The sequence below is a fragment of the Oryx dammah genome, unplaced genomic scaffold (genome assembly GCF_014754425.2).
Source record: "Oryx dammah isolate SB20612 unplaced genomic scaffold, SCBI_Odam_1.1 HiC_scaffold_27, whole genome shotgun sequence".
NCBI lineage: Eukaryota > Metazoa > Chordata > Mammalia > Artiodactyla > Bovidae > Oryx > Oryx dammah.
Genome location: NW_024070211.1, coordinates 81,365,224 through 81,379,945, shown reverse-complemented (window position 1 = coordinate 81,379,945; position 14,722 = coordinate 81,365,224).

Genomic DNA, 14,722 nt, shown 5'->3' with positions numbered 1-14,722 from the left:
TGTTCAATTGTACCATGGTTTCATCTTACAAATCAACTTTTTAATTTGAGGCTATCATACATCATAGCAAAAAAATGTGAACACATGAATAGTCTACTCAGTTTTCATTATGCCATTAGGTGTTCAAAAGAAATTGAGAAATTATGTAGCTTGGTTAGAAGTCTTATATTTGTGTCACAAGTTCTGTTTAATGGTTTTTGTGAAGTATTGCTTCAATTCTGTTTCCAAAAAGCAATAAAGCAGAAGTTGTTTTTACAAAGCAGATAGAAAATTGATTCACTGTTGCTGGGCATTTTCCAAGAGTAATGTAGTATTTCCAAACTGTTCCATATGTAATAATGGCTCTGCTATTTAAGTAAGCATTTCATTAAATGGGTTGATTTTAGTTCTAAAGCTAGGGCTAGCATCACTGAATAATGAAGTGGTCAGAAAAATTCAGTCATATAATTTTGTGTTAAAAAAGTCATCGTTCATGTGTATGTGAATCTACCAGTTGAAAAAACAGGCTCAACAGTTACACCTCATCTAATTTCATTTCACAAATGAATGGTTCATTTAAGTACCTCTTTAAAAACTGTAATAAATGTAATAATAAGTTGTAATATCACTCTTGATTATCCATGAGAAGCAAAATAACATATATTATGAAGCTTTTTCTCATACTTTCAGATTTAACCATATTTACATATTAAAATCCTATTTTTCTCAGAGCTGCTCTTAGCATTTATTGATTTCTGAATCAAACAGCACAAGAGATTTCTCAATACTTCTACCAGTTCTCTAAGATATGTGAAATCCACATTTTTTCTGTCAACATAGATTTTAAAAAGTCACATTATAATGAATGATTAAAAGTTAATTATTTTAAAATTCTTACCAACTGTCTTCATATTAAAAGATATGTCAGTTGTCTTTAAATAACACATAGGGTTGGATTAGCTTTTCAGAAATTGAGAGAATTTAACTGAGGATTTTGACTATAAGTTTCCCAGGTGTAGGAAACAAACACAAGTTAAACAAAAGAGAAAGGGGCTTAGATTTTAAAACTGTATTAGCATTTATTTATAATTTTATTAGCCATAAGATAAAACCCTTTTTACCCTAAATCACAGTTCTAGCTCAGTAGAACTGTAACTGTAACAGAGTAAGAACTGGCACTCAGTCCAAACTTTGTTCAAACTGTTAAAATGGTTCACCTTAAAATACAGTCAAAGCAGAAAGTGTGTTATTTTCAGGACTGTCTTGTATTGCACCAATATGAACTATTTTTGTTTGTTTGTTTATTTATTTTTTTAGAAATTTGAAGGAGTGACTGCTCCCCAATAGAAGTGACCTTGCTCCTTTTTAATGGTAATCGGAATCACTATCCACTGAAGTTTGCCACCTTTTCAGTATATTGCAACCTAGCAAGCTAAGAAAGGAAAAAATGTTCACTTAAGAAGTTCTTTATTGTTTGTTTTCTGTTTGCTTTACTAGAGCACTGGTTTATTTTATTCTTTAATTCCTCCTCAACAACTAGGGTCAGGAAAATGATTCCAGGGGAATAGGTATTATAAAAGTCAAAGTTAAAAAAGGGCAGTATACACATTGCTTGTATAGTCTTACCTCATGCTGAACTCAATTAAGAGAAAAGCAATTTGAGGTACAGCAGATGAATAAGGATTTACCTCAAGCATGGGTTCTTCAGTTTGAGTAGTAAACCCAACAAGGTAGTATCCTAGAGTCCAGACAAGTCTTGGCAAACTTTTTTAAAATTCTAATACCTATTTTCTTATTTGGTTTCAACAAATTTAAGCCCCTTTTCTGAATACAATTCCTATTCCCATTTCCTCTGCAAATATTTTTGAAATATATATATATATTTAAATTAATTTATTTATTTTAATTGGAGGCTAATTACTTTACAATATTGTGGTGGTTTTTGCCTTACATTGACATGAATCAGCCACGGGTGTTCATGTCTCCACCATCCTGAACCTCCCTTCCACCTCCCTTCCCATCCCATCCCTCTGGATATATTAATAATTAGATTTTATAACATCATGAGAAACCCTGGACTGGAAGAAACACAAGCTGGAATCAAGATTGCTGGGAGAAATATCAATAACCTCATATGCAGATGACACCACCCTTATGGCAGAAAGTGAAGAGGAGCTAAAAAGCCTCTTGAGGAAAGTGAAAGAGGAGAGTGAAAACGTTGGCTTAAAGCTCAACATTCAGAAAACGAAGATCATGGCATCTGGTCCCATCCCTTCATGGGAAATAGATGAGGAAACAGTAGAAACAATGTCAGACTTTTATTTTTGGGGCTCCAAAATCACTGCAGATGGTGACTGCAGCCATGAAATTAAAAGACGCTTACTCCTTGGAAGAAAAGTTTTGACCAACCTAGATAGTGTATTCAAAAGCAGAGACATTACTTTGCTGACTAAGGTCCGCCTAGTCAAGGCTATGGTTTTTCCTGTGGTCATGTATGGATGTGAGAGTTGGACTGTGAAGAAGGCTGAGTGCCGAAGAATTGATGCGTTTGAACTGTGGTGTTGGAGAAGACTCTTGAGGGTCCCTTGGACTGCAAGGAGATCCAACCAGTCCATTCTGAAGGAGATCAACCCTGGGATTTCTTTGGAAGGAATGATGCTAAAGCTGAAACTCCAGTACTTTGGCCACCTCATGCGAAGAGTTGACTCATTGGAAAAGACTCTGATGCTGGGAGAGATTGGGGGCAGGAGGAGAAGGGGAAGACCCAGGATGAGATGGCTGGATGGCATCACGGACTCAATGGACGTGAGTCTGAGTGAACTCCGGGAGATGGTGATGGACAGGGAGGCCTGGCGTGCTGCGATTCATGGGGTTGCAAAGAGTCGGACATGACTGAGCGACTGAACTGAACTGACTGAACTGAAATGAACTGAACTGAACTGAAGTTAACTGACATTGTATAAATTTCTCAAATTAGAGTAAATCTACTGTAATTTGGATCCTGGGGTGGTTCTACAATAAAGAACCCTCCTGAAATGCAGGAGATGCAGGTCTGATCCCTGGCTTGGGAGGATCTCCTGGAGGAGGAAATGGCAACCCACTCCAATATTCTTGGCAGGCAAAAATCCCATGAACAGAGGTGCCTGACAGGCTATAGGGTTGCAAAGTGTTGGACAGGACTAAAGTGACTGAGCACACACATAACTGTAATTTAGGTTTCTTAGCCTCTTTTCCACATAGTATAACAGAGATTCATCTGTGTTTTGCTTTCAAAACAGGGGCAGAATGATTGCCAGTATTGAGATCAACTACCAGCACAGGCTGGATGTCTCAGTGGATTTAATGGCAGTAGCACCAAAGTAAAGAATTGTATGCGCCTGTATGCTTGGGTGGATGCCTCAAATGTGGCACATTTGGTCTGACTCCAGGAATAGATTCTCGTTGTATCTGATAGTTGGATTATCTGCTTATTAGTCCACATTTCTGAACAGACTGAGAAATGTTAGTATGACTCTGCACCTTTGCCTTAAATTTTTGCAGCATTTTTGTGCATCATTTTATTTATTTGATTTTGGTGTAATTTACCTTCATCTTTCATTTCCCTATAGAGAATGTATTTACTAATCTGCATAAGTGCATTGAAAAGATAGTCTAAATGATGGAGAATGAGAGTTGAGCTCAAAGAATGATTCAGGAAATTGAAAGTGCACATAAGCTATTTAGATAAAGCAGATCAATTAGATTGGCCAAATTAATTAGTCTAAAGAATCTGTCCTTTTTTTCTACATAAAATCATTTTGCTCATCAGTTCACAGGTATTTTTTCTTAAGATTATGATTTTAGAATGCGAGGAGTTGGTCATGCAGTAAATGATATACATTATCTCTTCATTCCCATTAAATTCAGAGAAACATCCTTTTGTCTGGCACCTACCTCATGACATGCTGGTATTATAAAGACGGATTAGCCAAGGTCACAACAATGAAGAAGGTAACAGTTTTCCTTGGTAACAATATGTGAATAAATAAATTGTAACAATTTTTGTAGGACATGTTGTAAAATAGGTTATTCACAAATGTTACAATAGGGCTTGATCTAATTGAAATAAAAATGAATTTAAAAATTTGTGCAACAGGAAAGAGGGCACAGTAGAAAGTACCAGTAATCTGTCTTCCATCTAGACAACATTTGCACTGGTAGAATCTATCTTGACATAACCGCTTTGGAACTCTGAAGTCTATTGAAGGTTTGCTACTTTCCAAGAAAGGATTGGATGTTAAACAGTAGTTAAATTCATCCAATTTCAGATCTCAGCACAGGAGCAGCTACCCAACTGCTCTTGAGAGTCCTATGGCACACATTTCAGCTATGTGTGCATTCAGGAGCAGTTTGCACATAACTTTAGAGAGCCAGGGTGAATCCAAAAGATTCTGTCCTCCAAATACTGGGAATCTGTTTTCTGATTACTGAATTCTGCTTCTCATAATGGAGATGCAGACAAAATGTAGCCATCATTGTTATACCTTACTGCATTATTGCTACATTTTATACCCAATGGTTACAAGCCCCACTTCCTCTAGCTGAATTGACTATCAGAGGATTTAAGAACTGGACTGAACTGAAGAGCTGGAACACTTTCTCTCCTCTTCATTTTTCTTATTCTACTTGTGGAGCCAGATATTAAAAACTAAGACATCAAAAGCAAATGAATATACAGAGGAATTAGAGAATTACCTGAGAGGACTTTGCATTTGCATTTCAGTGTGTTTTTCCTTACAGATGTAGCTATAACAACCAAAAAAAAAAAAAAAACAACTAACGAAAACAGAAAGCATCAAACCATAGTGAAGGAAGAGAATCTGATTTCCAGAATTGCTACACTATTAGATTCCAATGTCCTGTTTTCAGCTGAAAAAAATTGTAAGGCCTACGCAGAAAGGAAAAATGGCCCATTTGATGGAAAGGGATAAAATCAACAGAAATTGCCCCTGAAAAAGACCCAATAGAATATCAGCTAGGCAAGGACCTTAAAAAAAAAAAAAAAAACTGTCTTAATTGCTTAAAGGAATAAAGATGTTGACAAAGCCAAGAAAACAACATATAAATGAAATGGATATATCAATAAAGAGAAAAAAAATAAAAAAGAAACTGAAAGGAAATTAATGAGTTGAAAAATAAAATAACTGCAATGAAAAGCACACTAAAAGGACTCAAAAGGATATTTGAGCTGGCAGAAGAAAGAATCAGTAAACCTGAAGATAGAGCAATGAAAATTACTAAGTCTGAGCAGCCAAAAAAAAAAAAAACAATGGAAAAAGAAGGTGTCCTTCAGTGGATGGATGGTGAAATAAACTCTGGCACATTCATATAACTCAGCAGTAACAGCTGCCCCTCAAAAAAAAAGGAACTCTTGATACATACCACAACCTCAATGAAGTCTTATGTGGAGTGAAGAAATACAGTTATCAAAGACTGCAGGATCGAATACTGCATAACTGCATTTATATAGCATCTTTGAGGTGCCACAGTTACAGGAGCAGAGAACAGGCTGGTGATTTCCAGGAAGTAAGGAGGCAGTGGCAGCGCGTGGGAAGTGGCTGGAGCCATAAGAGGGAAACGAAGGGTCCTTATGCCGATAGAGGTGGTCTGTGTCCTGACCATTAATATCTGCATCTTAGCTGTAATACTGTACTGCAGTTTTGCAAGTGGTTATCACTGTAGAAAGAGTACGCAGATCTCTCTGTATTGTTTCTTACATGTGAGTTTACAGTTATCTCCAAATAAAATATTAATTAATGCTCTGTTTTCATTTTGAATGCAGTATTATTTGCAACAATAACTCACATATAAAGCTCTTTGATGTGCTCAGTAATTTTTAAGAGTGGAAAGGGCCTCAAGAGTAGAATTCTTGAAAAGTAATATCCATTAAATGAATGTATAATTTTAAATTGCTATAGGTAAATTATTCTAAAAAATGGAATACATTGCCTAATTAGGATAATATTTAAAGAGGAGAGATTGATGTTTGGCTACTCAGATTTCTATAAATTGCAAAAATTTTAACTGATTTCATAATCTAGTTCTTAGCTTGATGTTCACAAATGACTTAACATTTCACCTTGTGGATAGATGAAAATGCAATCTTTGGACAACGAACATTTTAGCAACCTTTAAAAATATCATTTTTCCAATATCAAAAAGTATCAGTTAGATTATTCTGTAGTAAAAAGTAAGCTAAAAATTTCAGTGATTGAACCAATAGAGGTGTATTTGTCATTCGTATTCAGGGAAACAGACCCGCAGAGCCTGCACTATGTTTAAGGTTGCTAGTCTATGTCAGGAGGAAAGGACACGGCAACCCATAGATTGTTTCTTGAAGTTCTGGTCCAGAAGTTACATATAAGTCTGTTCACATATCATTTGCCAAGATACATCATATGACCATCCCTAACTTCAAGAAGGCAGGAAAATATATTCCAAGGGATCCAAAGTTTGATAAATTGAATTAGTATTCACAACATAGCAATCCAGATAAATTGGTAGCCTTCAGATTACCGTTAAATAGGATTGGCACAAAATAATTTGAACTACCTTCAGGTATTTTCCTGAGGGTGATAGGGTAACAAGATACTTTCAGTTTCACAGAAGAGTTAATACTGAAATGCAGTGGGCAATAAATATTGACAAGTCATATTCTTTAAACCAACATTGTCTAAATACTATTTGACTACCCAATTTATACTGTAACAGTTAAAGTTTGGAATTTCCACTGATGACTGTAACCCAGACAACAGACATAAGCACACTGTGTTTCCCTTCCCCTTAAGTTGATTACTTTAGTTTTTATTTTATAGAGTGCTGTTTTCTGGACTATATGGAGAATGTATTTTCTATGCAAGACAGAACATTCATGTGCAGATTTTCCAGAATGTGTTTCTCCAAATAAGTAGGGAAAATTCTGCAATCTGTGGAGAATTATTTAGAAAATGATGCATAGCCTGCACCCCACTTAAGCACAAAACGCAGTAACATATAAAAATATCTGAGAATGTTTTTAGTAAAGAACTTGGTTATTGAATAAAATGTGACCATGTCTAGACACTAAATTTAGCTCATTAATTTCTATAAATTCCTACTTAAAAGTTCCTATTTTATTTTTAGGGTGGTTTTTTTAAACTTAAGACAGAGTCAAGGTTGTCTGAAATAAGATTGAGCTAGAATAGGAAGAATAAATATTGGCTTATGTTGTAGAACTTGAAATAGACTATTCTGTTCTGAAAGACCTAAAATGTATTACTTGATAGCTTAAAATAAAACATCTCTCCTATGCCTTCTAGTCTGAATTGTCCACCAATTAATTATCACATTAGATTATTCCATGGGCATAAAATTAATGTTTTAAGACACTGGGAAGTTAGCCAGAGCTGGGAAGTTCTTCTAGTTTATGAGTTTAGAGAATTAGATAATTGTTGACTGGAAGAAAGTTATAATGTTAAATTTAAGGAGTGAAGTACAAGGAGTAAATATATTTGCACAGGACTCAAAGTGACTGCATTCTAGAATATAGTGAGTAATCAACGATCCTAGGTTGATCCCTGGATATCAAGTTTGGTAAAAGGAAACAGGTAAAAAATGTCTAAAAATCGTGCTCAAACTATGGGATGCTTCAGCGTTGCCTAATTAAAGATAAAGAAGCATGCTGCCTCTCCATCTCCTCCTTTCCTACACACTCGGGATTTCAATTCTATATGTGTGGGGTAGAGCCTAGACTTCAAGAATTTTAGTGAGCTGTCTGCTTGCTAAATTTTTGAATTATTGTTTTATAACTGCCAAAATGGTGTCATTAAAAAAAAAGAGTAATAACATAAAGACTAAAGAAAACAAATTTTAGAGAACAAGATGGCGGAGGAGTAGGTGGATGTGGAGTACATCTCTCTCCATGGATATATCAGGAATATAACTTCAGACAGAAGTGTGTGCAAAACACCAGCTGAGAGTGGACAGGAGTACCTGCCCAGAGGAAAAGAATATATAGAACCACACAAAACTCAGTAGGACGAAGGTACTAGGGGGAAAAACAGGAGTGTTTGTATGACTGAACCTGCCCTCAATGGTGGGGGAACTCAAGCAGGGTCATATCCCCACTTTGGGGCAACTGAGTCAGAGGAGAAACATTTAAGACTGAGAGTGAAACACCTGGATCTGTGGCAGCCTAAATGGAATGATAATCAGACAGTCCTTGCCACAGCCATACATACCCCAGATGGTGCAGTGGCTGGGAGCTGGAGTTTCAGAATTGTGAAGCAATTCCAGGGTGAGGGCTGCTGTTGACTGTGGAGAGATGGATCGAGGGGATGTGAGGGAGGAGATTGTGGTGGGAAATGCCTGTGGAGAAAAGGCGGGCAGCAGTGGGAATAAGGCGATGCTGCTGAGTCACACATAGCAGGTGGAGCCATCACCAGAGCTTCTCTCCCCGCACATGCCAGCTTTGGCAGCTGAACAATAGAGAGGCTGGACCATCAGATGCCTGACACACTGAACTACAGAATAGGACCTGCATCCAGAGTGCCCCTTTAAGTGCCTGATGAGCCAATCTACCCCAGCCCGGAGGCCCCTCTATGTACCTGATGCGCCAAACAACAGAGAACCCCAGTCAAGGAAGCCCTCTAAGTGCCTGAATGGGCGGAGCTCCAAAGAAAGACTGGACAAAGAGGCCTTCTGATCAGTGGCTACAAGAGGCTCAAAAAAATACTCTGATAGGGCCATAACTCCTGCAGCAGAGGCAGTCCATGTTCCTGCATACTTGGTGCCACCAGGGTCCCCACAAGCCAAGCAGCTGTGCCACTTTCATGCTCAACTCTCGCTGGGGCAGAGGTGCCACAGACTAAAAATGTCTTGCACCTATGCGCACAGGGTCACTTTGGTAGTGTCCAAATCTTTGTGACCCTGTAAACTGGTGCCTGCCAGGCTTCTCTGTTGTGGAGGGGAGTTCTCCAGGTAAGAATACTGGAGCGTATTGGCCAGTACTGGTTGCCATACCCTTCTAGAGCACTGTATTTCCTGCTGCCTTAGCCATCAACTCCCCTGAGTACCTGATGCTGCCAAAATCCCTGTGAGCCAAGCAGCTACACCACCTCCACACTGGGCCTCACAGGGGCAAACCCAAGTCCTCCAGGGCAGCCTCAGGAGCAAACCCCAGTGGATGACCCACAAGAAAAGGTGTAAATAAAACCACAACTGAAACCCAGGGGCAGTGTGACTAAGGAAGAAGACACAAAACCCCACCAGCTGTACAAGCTGCAGATTAAATCCACACAATCAACTAGGCAGACTCTGTGTCTATGGAATATATAAAAGGTCACTGAGAGCTCCCAATAAAGAAAATACACTAGTTCTGATAGCTGTGGACATTGAAGGCAAGAACACAGAGCACAGCAGGATCATATTAGAATCTGAGTTGCCCACACAGCAGGTCCAGAGATCAGCACAGTGTTGGAGGACATCCTAGGGAGGTGAAGTGGACCGTGACTCCCAGCGAGGGAAAGGATTCTGACAGCAGTGACTCAAGCAAAACTTTTATTATTCTTATGTTTTCACTTGCTCTGTAGATTCTTTTGATTTTTTTTCCTCCCCCCGCCCAACTCGCTGCATTGTAGTTGTTGATTTTATTGGCACTATGAAATCTAATTAAGCTTTTGAGCTTTTTTTGTTTTTCTTTTTTTTCTCAGTCACACTTTTTATCATTGTTATAAACCTCTGCCTATAAGTTGGGCTTTTGCAGTTCTGGGGAGTTTTTAATTTTTTTTAATTTTTTTTCTTGTCTCTTTTTTTATTTTTAACTTCTTAAACCTATTATTATTTTTCTGCATTTATTCCTTTGTTTTCTTTTCCTACTGTTCTTTTCCAGTTGCAGTTAATCTTTAATATACATAAATCTTCTTTATCTACCTCTGTTTAACATGGCATATCTATTCTTTCTTTCTTTTCTTTCTTTTGTCTGAGCATATTTGTTAGGTTTATTTTCATTACTTTATTCCCCACCTAGCTTTAGTTTCATTTTCCAGTTTGTGCTCTGATTAGTTTTGTTCTGGTAATTTTTGCTTCTCTTTGTTTGCTGGGTCAATCTGTTGTACTTTATTTTTGTTGGACTGTTTTGATTTTGCTTATGGGTGTATATGTATATGTGTATATTCAGTCACATGTTTTCAGTTCAGTTCAATCACTCAGTCGTGTCCAACTCTTTGTGACCTCGTGGGCTGCAGCATACCTGGCTGCCCTGTCCATCCCCAACTTCTGGAGTGTGCTCAAATTCATGTCCTTACACTTTTTATTGTTGTTATACACCTCTGCCTCTATGCTGGGCTTTTGCAATTCTGTAGAGTTTTCCTTTTTTTTTTTTCTTTTCTCCTTCTTCCTTTTTTCCCCCTCTTTTTTGTAATTTTAATTTTTTAAACCTATTGTATTTTTCTACATTTATTCCTTTGTTTACTTTCCCTATTGTTCTTTTCCCCTTGAAGTTAATCTTGCCTATATATAAATCTTCTTCATCTACCTCTATTTAACTTTTTTATATCTATTATTTCTTTCTTTCCTTTCCTCTCAACGTATTTGTTAGTTTTATTTTCATTGCTTTATTCCCCACTTGCTTTAGGTTTGCTTTCCAGTTTGAGCTTTAGTTAGTTTATACCTACCTATAGTTAGTTTATACCTACCTTTAGTTAGTTTATACCTACCTAGTTTATACTTATCCTGGTAGGTATAATTTTTGGTTTCCTTTGTTCTCAATGTCAATCTATTGTATTTCATTTTTGCTGGACTGTTTTGATTTTGCTTATGGGTATGTATGTATATGGAGAAGGAAATAGAAACCCACTCCAGTACTCTTGCCTGGAGAATCCCATGGACAGAGGAGCCTGGCAGGCTACAGCCCATGGGTCACAAAGAGTCAGACATGGCTGAAGTTAGCATGCACACATATGTATATGTGTATATTCAGTCACATTTTTTATTTTTGTTATATACATCTACACTTACATTGGGCTTTTGCAGTTCTGTGAAATACCTTTTTTTTTCCTTTTCTTTCTTGTTCTGTTCTTTTTTCTCTTTTTTATTATTTTAATTTTTTAAAACCTATTGCATTTTTTCTATATTTATTCCTTTTATTGCCTTTCCTACTGTTCTTTTCCCCTGGAAGTTAATCTTTAATGTATATAAATCTTCATCTACCTCTATCTATCTTTGCATATCTATTCTTTCCTTCTTTACTTTCTTTCCTTTCCTCTCAACATATTTGTTAGTTTTGTTTTCATTGCTTTATCCCCCACTTGGCACCTTGCTTTAGTTTTGTTTTCCAGTTTATACTTTAGTTTTGTTCTTAACTGGAAAATATAATTTTTTATTTCCTTTGTTCACTGAGTCAATCTATTGTATTTTATTTTTGTTGGACTGTTTTGACTTTGCTCATTGGTGTACATGTGTATGTGTATATTTCATTATTTTCATTGTTATTTGCTGATTTTGTAATTGCCATTTGTCTGGGATTCATCTTTGGTTTCTCATTTTTGGATGTTTGTTTTAATATCACTTAATCCCATAACAAACCACTTGTGGAATCTTTGTTCCTGACCAGAGATCAAGCCCTGAACTTTTGGAGTGGAAACACTGACTCCAAGACCCTACAATACCACAGAACTAACCCTAAGGGGTATCAAATAGTGAGAACTCCCAAAAAGAAAACCACTGGAATATAAGACCAAGACCCAGCATCACCCAACCACCAATAGCACCCTGTGTAGGACACCTTATCTAAACAACAAAATAAAAATATAAACCCAATCTTCAGCAGACAGGATTACCACATCACTTGGCCTTGCCCATCAGCGGAAAAACAAACAAACAAAAAATCAGCACAAATGTCGCCCTACACGAAGCTTACACCAACCATTGGGAAGAATATTAAAAGCAGCAAGGGAGAAGCAACAAGTAACATACAAGGGAAACCCCATACACTTAACAGATGATTTTTCAGCAGAAACTCTGCAGGCCAGAAGGGAATGGCAGGATATACTTAAAGTATTGAAAGGGAATAATATACAGCCAAGATTACTATACTAGGCAAGGATCTCATTCAAAATTGATGGAGAAATCAAAAGTTTTTTAGACAAGTAAAAGTTAAGAAAATTCTGTACCACCAAATCAGCTTTACAAAAAATATTAAAGGGAATTAGATAGTAAAAAAAAAAAAAAACAAATACAACAGAAGAAAAAGGATCTACAAAATCAACCCCAAACAATAAAGAAAATGACAATGGGAACATATATATCAATAATTACTTTAAATGTAAATGGATTAAATTCTCCAACCAAAAGACACAGACTGGCTGAATGGATACAAAAACAAGACCCATATATATGTTATCTACAAGAAACCCACTTCAGACCTCAAGACACAAATAAACTGAAAGTGAGAGGATGGAAAAATATATTCCATGCAAATGGGAAGCAAAAGAAAGCTAGAGTAGCAATTCTCATATCAGACAAAATAGAACTTAAAGAAGAACAAGAGATAAGGAAGGACACTCCATAATGATCAGGGGATCAGTCCAACAAGAAGACATAACAATTGTAAATATCTGTGCACCCAGCATAGGAGCATTTCAATACATAAGACAAACACTAACAGACATGAAAGGAGAATTTGATGGTATACAATAATAGTAGGAGACTTTACACCACATTCACACCAATGGACAGATCATCAAAACAGAAAATTAATATGGAAACACAAGTCATAAATGATACATTAGATGAGATGGATCTCATTGTTACCCTCAGGACATTCCATCCAAATGTAAAAGAATACACCTTCTTCTCAAGTGCACATGGAACATCCTCCAGGATAGACCACATCCTTTGTCACAAATCTAACCTCAATAAATTTAAGAAAACTGGAGTTGTATCAAGCTTCTTCTCTAACCATGACACTGAGACTAGATATCAATTACAAGAAGAAAAAAAAAAAAAACTGTAAGAAACACAAACACATGGAGATTAAGCAACATGTTTCTAAATAACCAACAGGTCACTGAAGAAATCAAAAGGAAAATAAAAAAAAAAATTAGAAACAAATGACAATGAAAAGACAACTCAAAATCTGTGGGAAGCAGCAAAAGGAGTCCTAAGAGGGAAGTTTATAGCAATACAATCCTACTTCAAGCAACAAGAAAAACATCAAATAGACAACCTAACTTCACACTTAAAACAATTGGAAAAAGAGGAACAAAAAAATCCCAAAGTTAGTAGAAAGAAAGAAATCATAAAGATCCAAGCAGAAATAAATGAAAAAGAAATGAAAGAAACAATAGTAAAGATTAATAAAACTAAAAGCTGGTTCTTTGAGAAGATAAATAAAATTGACAAACCTTCAGCCAGACTCATCAAGAAAAAAAGAGAGAAGAATCAAATCAACAAAATTAGGAATGATAAAGGAGCAATTACGAAGGAGCAATTACAACAGACAATGCAGAAATATAAAGGATTAAAAGAGATTATTATTGGCTTGGCAACTATATGGCAATAAAATGGATAACCTGGAAAAAATGAACAGGTTCTTAGAAACGTTCAATCTTCCAAGACTGAACTAAGAAGAAACAGAAATTATGAACAACCCAATTACAAGGAATGAAATTGAATCTGTGATAAAAAATCTCTCAAAAAACAAAAGCTCAGGACCAGATGGTTTCACAGGAGAATTCTATCAAACATTTAGAGAAAAGTTAATGCCTATCCTTCTAAGAAATTGCAGAGGAAGCAACACTTCCAAACTCATTCTACGAGACCAACATCATGCTAATACCAAAACCAGACAAAGATAACACAAAAAAAGAAAACCACAGGCCTATATCACTGATGAACATAGATGCAAAAATCCTCAACAAAATTTTAGCAAACAAAATTCAGCAACACATCCAGAAGCTCATACACCATGATCAAATTGGGTTTATTCCAGGGATACAAGAATTCTTCAATATATGCAAATCAATCAATGTGATATACCATATTAACAAATGGAAAGATGAAAATCATATGATAATCTCAGTAGATGCAGAAAGAGCCTTTGACAAAATTCCACATCCATTTATGATTAAAACTCTTCAAAAAATGGGCATAGAAGGAACCTACCTCAACATAGTAGAAGCCATATATGATAAGCCTATAGCAAACATTATTCTAAATTATGAAAACTGAAAACATTCCTCCTAAGTTCAGGAACAAGGCAAGGGTGTCCACTTTCACCACAATTATTCAACATAGTTCTGGAAGTCCTAGCTACAGCAATCAGAGAAGAAAAAGAAATAAAAGGAATCCAGGTCAGAAAAGAAGAAGTTAAGCTCTCACTGGTTGCACATGACAGGATACTGTACATAGAAAACCCTAAAGATAGTATCAGAAAATTACTAAGGCTAATCAGTGAATTTAGCAAAGTTGCAGTGTACAAAATCAATACACAGAAATCACTTGCATTTCTATATACTAACATTGAAAAATCAGGAAGAGAAATTTAGGAATCAATCCCATTCACCTTTGGCACAAAAAGAATTAAATATCTAGGAATAAACTTAACTAAGGAGACAAAAGAATTGTACACAGAAAATTATAGACATTGATGAAAGAAATCAAAAATGACATAAACAGATGGAAAAATACTTCATGTTCCTCGGTAGTAAGAATCAATATTGTGAAA